General features: G+C 51.9%; 1 protein-coding gene across 1 annotated transcript in view; it reads left to right on the top strand.

Moving 5' to 3' along the window:
• Window positions 1-2,602: 2,602 nt before the first annotated feature.
• Window positions 2,603-16,214, top strand: part of megf10 (multiple EGF-like-domains 10) — a 166,259-nt gene continuing 152,647 nt past the window's right edge. The window contains exon 1 of the mRNA XM_075455505.1: window positions 2,603-2,853. The gene's annotated coding sequence lies outside the window, so the exon portion shown is untranslated. The remainder of the gene's footprint in view (window positions 2,854-16,214) is intronic.

The following is a 16,214-nucleotide window of genomic DNA, read 5'->3' as shown; positions in this document are numbered from 1 at the left end:
CAAATAAAGTGTATTTTTCGTTTGTTCAAATGTTGGAATATTACATGATATTGTCAAATATATACATCCATCTTCCATTGGCTGAATAAATCTATTCTATTATATCCTCACTACCAGAGGGGCAGTTTTGTTCATACCAGATGAGCATTCCTGTTTAAGAGGGCTGCAGTGGATCATTTGTGTAATTGTGTAAATTTATTTCCTGCATTACTTTGAATGTAAAAGCTTCGCTAGCTTCCAACATGCAAGGGCCACGCCAAATGAAAAACTAAAAACTGTGTTTAACGGGCTTGTCTGCTTCAGTCATGTCTTTGTGATTAACAGAATCCCCTGAGGTCAACTCGGTCCAGTCTTCAACTCAAGGTAAGAAGATCTGGTTTTCACCATGTAGAGAAGACGCTCTGTGTTTTTAGTGCGATCACAAGTTTCCTGAAAGCAGGCAAAGGGCTTAACATTAACATGAGCTGCTGGCTTACACTGACAGCTGGTTAAAGGGGGCGCACCATTTGGGCTGCTCATGCAGGTTAGCTGGTGATAACTTGTCCGCTCACATGATTGGTGGATTTATGCCATTTAACTGGTAGAATTTGCTGCTATTGTATAGTTCTGATTAAATGAAACACTTGTTCAAGGAAGACAACCCATTTCTGATGATAAAGGAACTTAAGGGGGCTATAGTTCCTCTCCTTTGGACAAATGGCATTATTTTGATGTATCAAAAGCTTTCAGCCGACATAATTCCACTTGTTATGAAACTATTTGCAAAGCTCAAAGAAAAGGACAGAACAGTAAGAGATAAATTTAGAACTGCATACATCTACATTGGTTAAAAGGACAAAGCTAACAAACCAGTGGTGCTGCCAGAGAGCCGGCAGCATGCTGGTATTACTGGACCTGCCTCAGAAATGGGGCCTTTTTATGCTGTTGCCTTTCCTGGTGGCGCACCTAAATGCAGATACTGGTTTGTGTTTCTGTTATGCCGGGAGGTTTGACAGGGATAATCGTCTGTGGTTGGATTTACTTGTTCACGAGTTTCTGACAGAAATGAAGGTGTATTTGGTGATGTCATTACTTCCTCTATTCTGCCAGGCATGTACAGCACTTTGTTTCAGCCACGGCTGTTTTAAAGGGCTTTATAAATAAAGTTGAGTTGAGGCTGATGGAAATGTGTGGTCCTCGGGTGCTGTTTCTTTTTTATCTTTAGCTGCTGAGCTGCACAAAGCCCTGACAGTTAATCCCAACCTCTGTAACGTGGATCTTACAGGCGTGTGTCTGAAGTAACAATCAACAGGTACGCCATCAGAGCTGGATCTGGGACAGATGTCCTGCATTCAGACGCAGTGACATCAAGTCCATCTTTCACACAGACACCCTGTGGCTCCTTCGTGGTCACATGACCAATCCTTTCATGCTGATGGAGAACGGACTGAAAGCAGCAGATGAAATGGACTTCCAGCCGAATGACGCCCACTCACTGGATGACATTTTATTCGTCACAGTTCAACATTGTGTTTAAGATTTCCATGAAATGTGAAAATGGAATTTCTGGTTTGATTTTGTATTTGTCTCCAGATAGAGAGGGGGAGCAAAACAAATGTTTGTATACTGTACTCTGTAAAAGCCCATTTAGGGTCCTTTTTATTTAGGGTACAAGACTGTCTCCACAGGTACAACTCTGGCCTTTATAAGATGCAAACTACAAGGGTACAAGTAAGCACTCACTGCTCTGGGTCCCACACCAGTCACAAGGTCATGTGGTGCATTTTTTCCATGAGAATGTATGTTAAGGCATTCCTCAGCAGTGCACTGCTCCCACTGCCCAAAGGGAGACTTTCCTGATCATGTAAAACTGCATTTTTTTTAGGGGGATGAATAGCTGGGATCAGTTTGACAACAAACATGAAAAAATGTCTGTTTATTTTCTGCTTAATTGAGCTTTTTTCCAGACAAAGATCCCTGTCCTTGATCAGAAGTGGATGAATAGCATACAGCCTGTTCACATTTTTCCATCAGTCATGTTTGAAATACAACCGTTTAACAAACAAACTGGATTAAACCTACACAGAAAACACCAAAGATTGGGCAGTTTTTAAGACTTTTTAACTTGAGCCTATTCTGTTCAAAGTTTCCATTTTCAAAAAGTGAAAAATAGATTAACAAATAAATCAAATAAAATGTATTTATATAGCACATTTCATGTACAAACAATTGAAAGTGCTTTACATAAAATAGAAGCAATACAAGAAAAGGAAAAAATAAATGTTTTTTTTTTTAAAAGCTTTGAACAGTCCCTTCTGGCCCTGTGAGAAAAACTAATGCAGCGAGACTTTTATGTGTCAGTATCTTTTCATTTCTTCACTTCTCTCTGGGACCAGGCAGCCCTGACCAGCTGTGTAAAGAAGCTGAGGGTGAGTTCCACCACAGCTCCAGCAGGGGGCGCAGTTGGACTCCTCTCAGCCCCTTTAAACTCCGGCAGGAGGAACTGGGACTTGTTGCATGTTTGACTTTTAACAGTTCTGACGGATTGTTGGTCTTCTGATAAATCATTCTTTATCTGACGTTTGAAACCAACAACCAGGGAGTCCTTTCTACTCTACTCTCCATCAGTGAAACGCGCAGGTCAGTTCCAGGCTGTGATTGGTGGCCAGCCAAGTGACGTCACATGCGGAGTCAGGTCAGTGTCTGAGGATGAGAAAAGTTTCAGTGTTCCGATGAGCCGCTCCGCTCCGTGTCTTCTGCGCGTACAGGACGGCTCGCTGCTCTTCTGCTGCCGGACACATCATACCAGCACCGGCCAGCACCGGCCAGCGGATCCATGATCCTGCGCACGACTTTTACTCCCCCTCCAACCAGGTAGGAACTCATCTTCCCGGTCAGGGTTCGGAATAGCTGCCAGAGCCTGAAGGCTTCATGCTGTGCGCGGGGGCATCCGTCTGTGTCCCCATGGGAGGTGGAGAGAAGATGCATTCAGCCAGGAAACAGTTTCAGAGGCGGGATATAAATGTATGGATGTGGTTTTTAGAAATGGTCAGTACTTGGTGAGTTTCCACTGCTGGAAGTCTAATCTTGACCTGCCGCTGCTCCTGGTTCCCGCTGCTCCTGGTTCCCGCTGCTCCTGGTTCCCGCTGTTCCCGGTTCCCGCTGCTCCTGGCTGGTTGAACAGTGAGACAGCTTGTAGACATCATATCATGATGAGCTGGAGCACACAGCTCCTGATGGAGCTTAGTGAGGGTGTAGTTACCTGCAGAGTGAGCCCATCTCGTGCTGCTCCTTCGCCATTCAGCAGCGGGCTGCAGAATATCTCTCACCTTCCACATGTCTGCTGTGGCAGGTTGGAGGTTAGATTCTACCTTTTAAGGCTCATGATTTATTGGTCTTTGAGTATGTAGTTTGATATTTTTTTTTAAAGTGGGGCTGTGAGATGTACATATGAGTAGTTGGTACCTTTCCTCCAGTATGCTGCAGTCAGAGCGTTCAATGTTTGGAGAAGCAGGGAGGAAATCCCCTGGAGGAGCCAAGCTAACGGCTCCAGAGAGCAGGGGCAAAAGAGGAGCCCATTTCCCCCGTCTGAAAGCTCTCAGAGCTCAGAGCTGGACCGGCTTTCATGGCCCAGGAACAAGACATCCAGCAAGTCTCATACTTCCTCTGGCACACATAGCTTAGCAGCTGCCATATTCTTTAGGCATGAATGTGTGGCTGCCTGACCTGACAAGAGAGGGGCTTCTGTGGCCCCATACAGGTGGGCAGGGGCCTCAGGAGGAAGAGGGGGAAGTCGGGCAGGTGCAGAGCTCTTCAGCTTGAGGTGGTGACGTCCAAAGGCTGGAGAGATTTGGTGTGGAGGTGAAGACTCGACCACTGAGTCTGGCTCCCACCTGGACCCAGCGTGGACAGGGCCGACACAGGATCCAGTTTTCCTGCTGGACTGTTAACCCACTGAGCCTCGACAGGCTGGCAACAGTTCTGTGAAATAATGAGATTTCAGCAGTGAGGTTCTGACATTGAGCATACAACCCTAAAATATATGACTTGGAATATCAAGAAAGTTTTAAGAGTCCCAGTCCAACTGGTGTATTCAGCTCATTGTGTGGCCAAATCTATTAAAACAAGTCAAAACCAGGGAAATGTGTAATACTGTCTGATGTTGTTATCAAGATATTTTACAAAAATATGGCCAGTGAATAGATGCAGTTTGGTGCCACAAGCGTCTTTCAAAGTGCGTGAATAGTTTGTACGAGTCCTAACAGACCTCCAGGACTCCAGCTGTGTCCCTGTCCACAGAGGTCTCCAAACCCCCTGAATCTGTTCATGAAATGATGAGGATCCCTGTTTCACATGAAGGAACAACATTCTTTTAGCTTCCTGGCCCTCTGCCCATCTTTACCTCTGTCAGACTCTGCCTCCCTAAGGTGCTCTCTTTTATAGCCAGTCATGTTACCCTGATTCCTTGGAGTAACTCCAGTCTTTTCGCGCTCCTGTCTCACCCTTTCAGAGACGTGCTGCTGCCATCAGACTCAGGAGGAGCTGATCTGTTGGATGACAGTAAAATGTCTCACTCTTCTATGATTTATAGTGAATGAACTGTTGCTTTCTTATTGCATTCTGTCCCATCTGTTTTGGGGATTGTCCAGTTTGTTGCTAATGTCTGCAGTGTGCACACGGTTCTGAGTAGTCAAGTCAAGTCAAAGTTTATTTATATAGCACATTTCCTATTGTTACATAGACTCAATGCGCTTTAGTAAAAGAAAGAACAGTTAAAACATTTTTTAAAAAAACACTTAAATATACTTAAAACCCAATAAAAAAAAATAGTACAATACAAAAATCAGTTAAAAATCGAAGTAAAAAAAGAAGTCATTAATCATAAGCTGAAGAAAATAAAAATGTTTTAAGACCCTTTTTAAAAGATATCAGAGATTGAAGTGACCTAAGTTCCAACGGTAATTTGTTCCAGTAAATCCACTACAGCAGCTCCCTCGACATAAACCGAGGTACACAACACCGTTGGTAGTCTCAGTGCTGGCTGTATCATTACATAGAATTACTGTCATTAAATGGTAATAGTTACGTACTGCTTGGCTTTCTGTCAAAACTACATAATTAGCCTACTTTTGGGTTATTAAATATATACCGTTCCTTTGTCAACTGTTGTTGTATAAAAAGTTGAGAGAAAGTTTCATTTTGATTAAGCAGAACTCACATATATTCTCTTTTAGAAAGATAGATCTTCAGATGTGAAACTGTATGTTTCAGTATGACATAGATAGCACAACAAACCGTCAGCTGTTTGTTGGAAAGGTCATGTGGTTTTAGCCTCCTTTTTTTAAGAACCCAGTCTCTGTTTCGGAGTTGTTTTGATCGACCTGGTTGCTTGTTTCCGTCTCAAGGTCTGGCAACAAAGCTGGCTGTTGTTTGGGCCTTTAGCTCCAGCAGCACTCCTGCTGGTGCTGTCGGGTTCTCTGCTGCTGACGGACCGATCCTTTCCCAGCACAATATGCACCTCACCAGGATTTGCTCAGTCCTTTTCACCAGGAACTCAAAAATAATGTCAGTGAATGCTGACCTCGCTGCTGCTGAGCACGAACACTGCTGTGTGTTCACCCCCCCCCGTCTGAGCTCATCCAGCTGACGGGGTGATTGACTGGGTGAATGACGGGGTGACTGGGTGAATGACGGGGTGACTGGGTGAATGACGGGGTGAATGACGGGGTGAATGACGGGGTGAATGACGGGGTGACTGGGTGAGTGACGGGGTGAATGACGGGGTGAATGACGGGGTGACTGGGTGAGTGACGGGGTGAATGACGGGGTGAATGACGGGGTGAATGACGGGGTGATTGACTGGGTGAATGACTGGGTGAATGACGGGGTGATTGACTGGGTGAATGACGGGGTGAATGACTGGGTGAATGACGGGGTGAATGACGGGGTGAATGACGGGGTGATTGACTGGGTGAATGACTGGGTGAATGACGGGGTGATTGACTGGGTGAATGACGGGGTGACTGGGTGAATGACGGGGTGAATGACTGGGTGAATGACGGGGTGATTGACTGGGTGAATGACGAGGTGACTGGGTGAATGACGGGGTGAATGACTGGGTGAATGACGGGGTGACTGGGTGAATGACGGGGTGAATGACGGGGTGAATGACGGGGTGACTGGGTGAGTGACGGGGTGAATGACGGGGTGAATGACGGGGTGAATGACTGGGTGATTGACTGGGTGAATGACGAGGTGACGGGGTGAATGACGGGGTGAATGACTAGGTGAATGACTGGGTGAATGACGAGGTGACTGGGTGAATGACGGGGTGAATGACTGGGTGAATGACGGGGTGAATGACGGGGTGACTGGGTGAGTGACGGGGTGAATGACGGGGTGAATGACTGGGTGAATGACGAGGTGACTGGGTGAATGACGGGGTGAATGACGGGGTGAATGACGGGGTGAATGACGGGGTGACTGGGTGAGTGACGGGGTGAATGACGGGGTGAATGACTGGGTGAATGACGAGGTGACTGGGTGAATGACGGGGTGAATGACGGGGTGACTGGGTGAGTGACGGGGTGAATGACGGGGTGAATGACGGGGTGAATGACGGGGTGAATGACTGGGTGAATGACGGGGTGAATGACGGGGTGAATGACTGGGTGAATGACGGGGTGAATGACTGGGTGAATGACGGGGTGAATGACGGGGTGAATGACGGGATGAATGACTGGGTGAATGACGGGGTGAATGACGGGGTGAATGACGGGGTGAATGACTGGGTGAATGACTGGGTGAATGACGGGGTGAATGACTGGGTGAATGACGGGGTGAATGACTGGGTGAATGACGGGGTGAATGACTGGGTGAATGACTGGGTGAATGACGGGGTGAATGACGGGGTGAATGACGGGGTGAATGACGGGGTGAATGACGGGGTGATTGACGGGGTGAATGACTGGGTGAATGACGGGGTGAATGACGGGGTGAATGACGGGGTGACTGGGTGAGTGACGGGGTGAATGACGGGGTGAATGACGGGGTGAATGACGGGGTGATTGACTGGGTGAATGACTGGGTGAATGACGGGGTGATTGACTGGGTGAATGACGGGGTGAATGACTGGGTGAATGACGGGGTGAATGACTGGGTGAATGACGGGGTGATTGACTGGGTGAATGACGAGGTGACTGGGTGAATGACGGGGTGAATGACTGGGTGAATGACGGGGTGACTGGGTGAATGACGGGGTGAATGACGGGGTGAATGACGGGGTGAATGACGGGGTGACTGGGTGAGTGACGGGGTGAATGACGGGGTGAATGACGGGGTGAATGACTGGGTGATTGACTGGGTGAATGACGAGGTGACGGGGTGAATGACGGGGTGAATGACTAGGTGAATGACTGGGTGAATGACGAGGTGACTGGGTGAATGACGGGGTGAATGACTGGGTGAATGACGAGGTGACTGGGTGAATGACGGGGTGAATGACGGGGTGACTGGGTGAGTGACGGGGTGAATGACGGGGTGAATGACTGGGTGAATGACGAGGTGACTGGGTGAATGACGGGGTGAATGACGGGGTGAATGACGAGGTGACGGGGTGAATGACGGGGTGAATGACTAGGTGAATGACTGGGTGAATGACGAGGTGACTGGGTGAATGACGGGGTGAATGACTGGGTGAATGACGAGGTGACTGGGTGAATGACGGGGTGAATGACGGGGTGACTGGGTGAGTGACGGGGTGAATGACGGGGTGAATGACTGGGTGAATGACGAGGTGACTGGGTGAATGACGGGGTGAATGACGGGGTGAATGACGGGGTGAATGACGGGGTGACTGGGTGAGTGACGGGGTGAATGACGGGGTGAATGACGGGGTGAATGACGGGATGAATGACTGGGTGAATGACTGGGTGAATGACGGGGTGAATGACGGGGTGAATGACTGGGTGAATGACGGGGTGAATGACTGGGTGAATGACGGGGTGAATGACGGGGTGAATGACGGGATGAATGACTGGGTGAATGACGGGGTGAATGACGGGGTGAATGACGGGGTGAATGACTGGGTGAATGACTGGGTGAATGACGGGGTGAATGACTGGGTGAATGACGGGGTGAATGACTGGGTGAATGACGGGGTGAATGACGGGGTGAATGACTGGGTGAATGACGGGGTGAATGACGGGGTGAATGACTGGGTGAATGACGGGGTGAATGACGGGGTGAATGACGGGGTGATTGACGGGGTGAATGACTGGGTGAATGACGGGGTGAATGACGGGGTGAATGACTGGGTGAATGACTGGGTGAATGACTGGGTGAATGACGGGGTGAATGACGGGGTGAATGACTGGGTGAATGACGGGGTGAATGACTGGGTGAATGACGGGGTGAATGACGGGGTGAATGACGGGATGAATGACTGGGTGAATGACGGGGTGAATGACGGGGTGAATGACTGGGTGAATGACTGGGTGAATGACGGGGTGAATGACTGGGTGAATGACGGGGTGAATGACTGGGTGAATGACGGGGTGAATGACTGGGTGAATGACTGGGTGAATGACGGGGTGAATGACGGGGTGAATGACGGGGTGAATGACTGGGTGAATGACGGGGTGAATGACGGGGTGATTGACGGGGTGAATGACTGGGTGAATGACGGGGTGAATGACGGGGTGAATGACGGGGTGAATGACGGGGTGACTGGGTGAGTGACGGGGTGAATGACGGGGTGAATGACGGGGTGATTGACTGGGTGAATGACTGGGTGAATGACGGGGTGATTGACTGGGTGAATGACGGGGTGAATGACGGGGTGAATGACGGGGTGACTGGGTGAGTGACGGGGTGAATGACGGGGTGAATGACGGGGTGAATGACGGGGTGATTGACTGGGTGAATGACTGGGTGAATGACGGGGTGATTGACTGGGTGAATGACGGGGTGAATGACTGGGTGAATGACGGGGTGAATGACGGGGTGAATGACGGGGTGATTGACTGGGTGAATGACTGGGTGAATGACGGGGTGATTGACTGGGTGAATGACGGGGTGACTGGGTGAATGACGGGGTGAATGACTGGGTGAATGACGGGGTGATTGACTGGGTGAATGACGAGGTGACTGGGTGAATGACGGGGTGAATGACTGGGTGAATGACGGGGTGACTGGGTGAATGACGGGGTGAATGACGGGGTGAATGACGGGGTGACTGGGTGAGTGACGGGGTGAATGACGGGGTGAATGACGGGGTGAATGACTGGGTGATTGACTGGGTGAATGACGAGGTGACGGGGTGAATGACGGGGTGAATGACTAGGTGAATGACTGGGTGAATGACGAGGTGACTGGGTGAATGACGGGGTGAATGACTGGGTGAATGACGGGGTGAATGACGGGGTGACTGGGTGAGTGACGGGGTGAATGACGGGGTGAATGACTGGGTGAATGACGAGGTGACTGGGTGAATGACGGGGTGAATGACGGGGTGAATGACGGGGTGAATGACGGGGTGACTGGGTGAGTGACGGGGTGAATGACGGGGTGAATGACTGGGTGAATGACGAGGTGACTGGGTGAATGACGGGGTGAATGACGGGGTGACTGGGTGAGTGACGGGGTGAATGACGGGGTGAATGACGGGGTGAATGACGGGGTGAATGACTGGGTGAATGACGGGGTGAATGACGGGGTGAATGACTGGGTGAATGACGGGGTGAATGACTGGGTGAATGACGGGGTGAATGACGGGGTGAATGACGGGATGAATGACTGGGTGAATGACGGGGTGAATGACGGGGTGAATGACGGGGTGAATGACTGGGTGAATGACTGGGTGAATGACGGGGTGAATGACTGGGTGAATGACGGGGTGAATGACTGGGTGAATGACGGGGTGAATGACTGGGTGAATGACTGGGTGAATGACGGGGTGAATGACGGGGTGAATGACGGGGTGAATGACTGGGTGAATGACGGGGTGAATGACGGGGTGATTGACGGGGTGAATGACGGGGTGAATGACGGGGTGAATGACGGGGTGAATGACGGGGTGACTGGGTGAGTGACGGGGTGAATGACGGGGTGAATGACGGGGTGAATGACGGGGTGATTGACTGGGTGAATGACTGGGTGAATGACGGGGTGATTGACTGGGTGAATGACGGGGTGAATGACTGGGTGAATGACGGGGTGAATGACTGGGTGAATGACGGGGTGATTGACTGGGTGAATGACGAGGTGACTGGGTGAATGACGGGGTGAATGACTGGGTGAATGACGGGGTGACTGGGTGAATGACGGGGTGAATGACGGGGTGAATGACGGGGTGAATGACGGGGTGACTGGGTGAGTGACAGGGTGAATGACGGGGTGAATGACTGGGTGATTGACTGGGTGAATGACGAGGTGACGGGGTGAATGACGGGGTGAATGACTAGGTGAATGACTGGGTGAATGACGAGGTGACTGGGTGAATGACTGGGTGAATGACGAGGTGACTGGGTGAATGACGGGGTGAATGACTGGGTGAATGACGAGGTGACTGGGTGAATGACGGGGTGACTGGGTGAGTGACGGGGTGAATGACGGGGTGAATGACTGGGTGAATGACGAGGTGACTGGGTGAATGACGGGGTGAATGACGAGGTGACGGGGTGAATGACGGGGTGAATGACTAGGTGAATGACTGGGTGAATGACGAGGTGACTGGGTGAATGACGGGGTGAATGACTGGGTGAATGACGAGGTGACTGGGTGAATGACGGGGTGAATGACGGGGTGACTGGGTGAGTGACGGGGTGAATGACGGGGTGAATGACTGGGTGAATGACGAGGTGACTGGGTGAATGACGGGGTGAATGACGGGGTGAATGACGGGGTGACTGGGTGAGTGACGGGGTGAATGACGGGGTGAATGACGGGGTGAATGACGGGATGAATGACTGGGTGAATGACTGGGTGAATGACGGGGTGAATGACGGGGTGAATGACTGGGTGAATGACGGGGTGAATGACTGGGTGAATGACGGGGTGAATGACGGGGTGAATGACGGGATGAATGACTGGGTGAATGACGGGGTGAATGACGGGGTGAATGACGGGGTGAATGACTGGGTGAATGACTGGGTGAATGACGGGGTGAATGACTGGGTGAATGACGGGGTGAATGACGGGGTGAATGACGGGGTGAATGACTGGGTGAATGACGGGGTGAATGACGGGGTGAATGACTGGGTGAATGACGGGGTGAATGACGGGGTGAATGACGGGGTGATTGACGGGGTGAATGACTGGGTGAATGACGGGGTGAATGACGGGGTGAATGACTGGGTGAATGACTGGGTGAATGACTGGGTGAATGACGGGGTGAATGACGGGGTGAATGACTGGGTGAATGACGGGGTGAATGACTGGGTGAATGACGGGGTGAATGACGGGGTGAATGACGGGATGAATGACTGGGTGAATGACGGGGTGAATGACGGGGTGAATGACTGGGTGAATGACTGGGTGAATGACGGGGTGAATGACTGGGTGAATGACGGGGTGAATGACTGGGTGAATGACGGGGTGAATGACTGGGTGAATGACTGGGTGAATGACGGGGTGAATGACGGGGTGAATGACGGGGTGAATGACTGGGTGAATGACGGGGTGAATGACGGGGTGATTGACGGGGTGAATGACTGGGTGAATGACGGGGTGAATGACGGGGTGAATGACGGGGTGACTGGGTGAGTGACGGGGTGAATGACGGGGTGAATGACGGGGTGAATGACGGGGTGATTGACTGGGTGAATGACTGGGTGAATGACGGGGTGATTGACTGGGTGAATGACGGGGTGAATGACTGGGTGAATGACGGGGTGAATGACTGGGTGAATGACGGGGTGATTGACTGGGTGAATGACGAGGTGACTGGGTGAATGACGGGGTGAATGACTGGGTGAATGACGGGGTGACTGGGTGAATGACTGGGTGAATGACGGGGTGAATGACGGGGTGAGTGACGGGGTGAATGACGGGGTGAATGACGGGGTGAATGACTGGGTGATTGACTGGGTGAATGACGAGGTGACGGGGTGAATGACGGGGTGAATGACTAGGTGAATGACTGGGTGAATGACGAGGTGACTGGGTGAATGACGGGGTGAATGACTGGGTGAATGACGAGGTGACTGGGTGAATGACGGGGTGAATGACGGGGTGACTGGGTGAGTGACGGGGTGAATGACGGGGTGAATGACTGGGTGAATGACGAGGTGACTGGGTGAATGACGGGGTGAATGACGGGGTGAATGACGAGGTGACGGGGTGAATGACGGGGTGAATGACTAGGTGAATGACTGGGTGAATGACGAGGTGACTGGGTGAATGACGGGGTGAATGACTGGGTGAATGACGAGGTGACTGGGTGAATGACGGGGTGAATGACGGGGTGACGGGGTGAATGACTGGGTGAATGACGAGGTGACTGGGTGAATGACGGGGTGAATGACGGGGTGAATGACGGGGTGACTGGGTGAGTGACGGGGTGAATGACGGGGTGAATGACGGGGTGAATGACGGGATGAATGACTGGGTGAATGACTGGGTGAATGACGGGGTGAATGACGGGGTGAATGACGGGGTGAATGACTGGGTGAATGACGGGGTGAATGACGGGGTGAATGACGGGATGAATGACTGGGTGAATGACGGGGTGAATGACGGGGTGAATGACGGGGTGAATGACTGGGTGAATGACTGGGTGAATGACGGGGTGAATGACTGGGTGAATGACGGGGTGAATGACTGGGTGAATGACGGGGTGAATGACGGGGTGAATGACTGGGTGAATGACGGGGTGAATGACGGGGTGAATGACTGGGTGAATGACGGGGTGAATGACGGGGTGAATGACGGGGTGATTGACGGGGTGAATGACTGGGTGAATGACGGGGTGAATGCCTGGGTGAATGACGGGGTGAATGACGGGGTGAATGACGGGGTGATTGACTGGGTGAATGACTGGGTGAATGACGGGGTGAATGACGGGGTGAATGACTGGGTGAATGACGGGGTGAATGACGGGGTGAATGACGGGGTGATTGACTGGGTGAATGACTGGGTGAATGACGGGGTGAATGACTGGGTTAATGACGGGGTGAATGACTGGGTGAATGACGGGGTGAATGACGGGGTGAATGACGGGGTGAATGACTGGGTGAATGACGGGGTGAATGACTGGGTGAATGACGGGGTGAATGACGGGGTGAATGACGGGGTGATTGACTGGGTGAATGACTGGGTGAATGACGGGGTGAATGACTGGGTGAATGACGGGGTGAATGACGGGGTGAATGACGGGGTGATTGACTGGGTGAATGACTGGGTGAATGACGGGGTGATTGACTGGGTGAATGACGGGGTGACTGGGTGAATGACGGGGTGAATGACGGGGTGAATGACGGGGTGACTGGGTGAGTGACGGGGTGAATGACGGGGTGAGTGACGGGGTGAATGACGGGGTGAATGACGGGGTGAATGACGGGGTGACTGGGTGAGTGACGGGGTGAATGACGGGGTGAATGACGGGGTGATTGACTGGGTGAATGACTGGGTGAATGACGGGGTGATTGACTGGGTGAATGACGGGGTGACTGGGTGAATGACGGGGTGACTGGGTGAATGACGGGGTGAATGACTGGGTGAATGACGGGGTGACTGGGTGAATGACGCGGTGAATGACGGGGTGAATGACGGGGTGAATGACGGGGTGAATGACTGGGTGATTGACTGGGTGAATGACGAGGTGACTGGGTGAATGACGGGGTGAATGACTAGGTGAATGACTGGGTGAATGACGAGGTGACTGGGTGAATGACGGGGTGAATGACTGGGTGAATGACGAGGTGACTGGGTGAATGACGGGGTGAATGACGGGGTGAATGACGGGGTGACTGGGTGAGTGACGGGGTGAATGACGGGGTGAATGACTGGGTGAATGACGAGGTGACTGGGTGAATGACGGGGTGAATGACGGGGTGAATGACGGGGTGACTGGGTGAGTGATGGGGTGAATGACGGGGTGAATGACTGGGTGAATGACGGGGTGAATGACGGGGTGAATGACGGGGTGAATGACTGGGTGAATGACGGGGTGAATGACTGGGTGAATGACGGGGTGAATGACTGGGTGAATGACGGGGTGAATGACGGGGTGAATGACGGGGTGAATGACTGGGTGAATGACTGGGTGAATGACGGGGTGAATGACGGGGTGAATGACGGGGTGATTGACTGGGTGAATGACTGGGTGAATGACGGGGTGATTGACTGGGTGAATGACGGGGTGACTGGGTGAATGACGGGGTGAATGACTGGGTGAATGACGGGGTGATTGACTGGGTGAATGACGAGGTGACTGGGTGAATGACGGGGTGAATGACTGGGTGAATGACGGGGTGAATGACGGGGTGAATGACGGGGTGACTGGGTGAGTGACGGGGTGAATGACGGGGTGAATGACGGGGTGAATGACTGGGTGATTGACTGGGTGAATGACGAGGTGACGGGGTGAATGACGGGGTGAATGACTGGGTGAATGACGAGGTGACTGGGTGAATGACGGGGTGAATGACGGGGTGACTGGGTGAGTGACGGGGTGAATGACGGGGTGAATGACTGGGTGAATGACGAGGTGACTGGGTGAATGACGGGGTGAATGACGAGGTGACGGGGTGAATGACGGGGTGAATGACTAGGTGAATGACTGGGTGAATGACGAGGTGACTGGGTGAATGACGGGGTGAATGACTGGGTGAATGACGAGGTGACTGGGTGAATGACGGGGTGAATGACGGGGTGACTGGGTGAGTGACGGGGTGAATGACGGGGTGAATGACTGGGTGAATGACGAGGTGACTGGGTGAATGACGGGGTGAATGACGGGGTGAATGACGGGGTGACTGGGTGAGTGACGGGGTGAATGACGGGGTGAATGACGGGGTGAATGACTGGATGAATGACTGGGTGAATGACGGGGTGAATGACGGGGTGAATGACTGGGTGAATGACGGGGTGAATGACGGGGTGAATGACGGGGTGATTGACGGGGTGAATGACTGGGTGAATGACGGGGTGAATGCCTGGGTGAATGACGGGGTGAATGACGGGGTGAATGACGGGGTGATTGACTGGGTGAATGACTGGGTGAATGACGGGGTGAATGACTGGGTGAATGACGGGGTGAATGACTGGGTGAATGACTGGGTGAATGACGGGGTGAATGACGGGGTGAATGACGGGGTGATTGACTGGGTGAATGACTGGGTGAATGACGGGGTGAATGACTGGGTTAATGACGGGGTGAATGACTGGGTGAATGACGGGGTGAATGACTGGGTGAATGACGGGGTGAATGACTGGGTGAATGACGGGGTGAATGACTGGGTGAATGACTGGGTGAATGACGGGGTGAATGACTGGGTGAATGACGGGGTGAATGACTGGGTGAATGACGGGGTGAATGACGGGGTGAATGACTGGGTGAATGACGGGGTGAATGACGGGGTGAATGACGGGGTGATTGACTGGGTGAATGACTGGGTGAATGACGGGGTGAATGACGGGGTGAATGACGGGGTGAATGACGGGGTGATTGACTGGGTGAATGACTGGGTGAATGACGGGGTGATTGACTGGGTGAATGACGGGGTGACTGGGTGAATGACGGGGTGAATGACGGGGTGAATGACGGGGTGAATGACGGGGTGACTGGGTGAGTGACGGGGTGAATGACGGGGTGAGTGACGGGGTGAATGACGGGGTGAATGACGGGGTGAATGACGGGGTGACTGGGTGAGTGACGGGGTGAATGACGGGGTGAATGACGGGGTGAATGACGGGGTGATTGACTGGGTGAATGACTGGGTGAATGACGGGGTGATTGACTGGGTGAATGAGGGGGTGACTGGGTGAATGACGGGGTGACTGGGTGAATGACGGGGTGAATGACTGGGTGAATGACGGGGTGACTGGGTGAATGACGGGGTGAATGACGGGGTGAATGACGGGGTGAATGACTGGGTGATTGACTGGGTGAATGACGAGGTGACTGGGTGAATGACGGGGTGAATGACTAGGTGAATGACTGGGTGAATGACGAGGTGACTGGGTGAATGACGGGGTGAATGACTGGGTGAATGACGAGGTGATTGGGTGAATGA

The sequence above is a fragment of the Odontesthes bonariensis genome, chromosome 22 (assembly GCF_027942865.1).
Source record: "Odontesthes bonariensis isolate fOdoBon6 chromosome 22, fOdoBon6.hap1, whole genome shotgun sequence".
Lineage (NCBI taxonomy): Eukaryota > Metazoa > Chordata > Actinopteri > Atheriniformes > Atherinopsidae > Odontesthes > Odontesthes bonariensis.
The sequence above is the reverse complement of the archived record's forward strand: the minus strand, read 5'-3'. Positions and strand labels throughout refer to the sequence as shown.